This window comes from Hippoglossus hippoglossus, chromosome 5 (genome assembly GCF_009819705.1).
Source record: "Hippoglossus hippoglossus isolate fHipHip1 chromosome 5, fHipHip1.pri, whole genome shotgun sequence".
Taxonomy (NCBI): domain Eukaryota; kingdom Metazoa; phylum Chordata; class Actinopteri; order Pleuronectiformes; family Pleuronectidae; genus Hippoglossus; species Hippoglossus hippoglossus.
Genome location: NC_047155.1, coordinates 19636158 through 19637626, shown reverse-complemented (window position 1 = coordinate 19637626; position 1469 = coordinate 19636158).

Genomic DNA, 1469 nt, shown 5'->3' with positions numbered 1-1469 from the left:
GACGATTAGGTGAGTTCATTACACATGAATAACATTTATAAATCTATTTTATGAATTACCTTGCTTGACCAAAGATAAATCTTTAGATATAATCTTTAATTTAATTATATTGGATCTCTAAAATAATTGAAACTTATAAGACCAGAATACTCACCTGAGAAATCTACAAGAGCTGTTTCTCAGAGGCAGTAGTAAAAGCTGAGGAAGTTACTACAGTTTGAAAACTTGAATTTAAAAAAAAGACAGTCGATGGGGAGTTCATGAGGTGAGCCAAAATTAAAGGCTTGAAGTATGATGAGAATTCCAGATGTATTTGATCAATAATGTCCAGAGTTAATTAGTCTGTTGCTAATGAAAGTACTTCAACCTTTGACTTTCAATGCAAACACAAGCAAATAAATATTGTAAAGGACAAACACTCTCAACTTTTGTTCTACCCATGAAGGTGAGTCTGATGACTTTGGCAAACAAGTAATTTCTTTGCACTCCACTTCTGACTCCCACACTCATTCCCTATATTGATTTGATCATTTGTATGCTTTGTGGAAGTAAATAAACATGGATATTATTGCTAGGTTTTATTAACAAAAACGTATTCTACTGATTTATATAGACTGCCACAGGACATGGCTAAATATTACTGAAAAAGCTCACAACTGACATTGCAATTACCGACTGTAGTTGCCGCAAAACCAACTATCTTTGGCTAAAATAATTACAACAAATCTCAGGAAAATCCTTCCAGGGCTGATGAATGGAGGAGGTGGAATAAAGGTCAGCACAACACCTGCATGACGATTATGCACAGTAAGTATAATTTATAGGTCAAAACTCGATCAAATATAAATGCCACTTAGTCATGCTCTTCTTCTTGCTGTGGGCTGAGTAGCTGGGGAAGAAACAGTTTGTGCAGTGGTGGGAATTTCAAGGCCCTGTTGTGCTCATGTTGATGGGTCACACAATGAAATATGGAATTCTCCCCTATTTGATAGGTATTTCTGTGTGAAATGAGTTTATGCATTTTATTTAAGTAAACAAGAAGGCAAGAAAGTCAGCAGTTGTGGTAGGAATGTCAGCGAGGCCAGGTAACTGACATTATATTGTACATTTGCCCTGCGACATCCATTTACGCTGTTCAATTGAGAAACACATTTTGAAGAAATTATGATGTGAATGTATTGAGATTGTATCCATATCCAAAGGGTGGGGCCTGGGTAGAGCATGCAGGAGGCAGGACATAATGTATAGATTCTGCTGCGTAGAATGTTTTTGTCTACAGTACATCAACAGAGGCGTTTGACTTGATCATCAAAGGCCTAGAATCTTGGTGTCTTTCCAAAGCTGCTTTCAGACTGGTTCCTCCGTATTTTCTCTGGAGGAGTTGCACGTGTGAACGCAAATGTCGAGTGACACACTTCACAGTTTCTATGGACTTCATCCGCCTGGCGTCCTTGTAAAAAGTCTGTAGA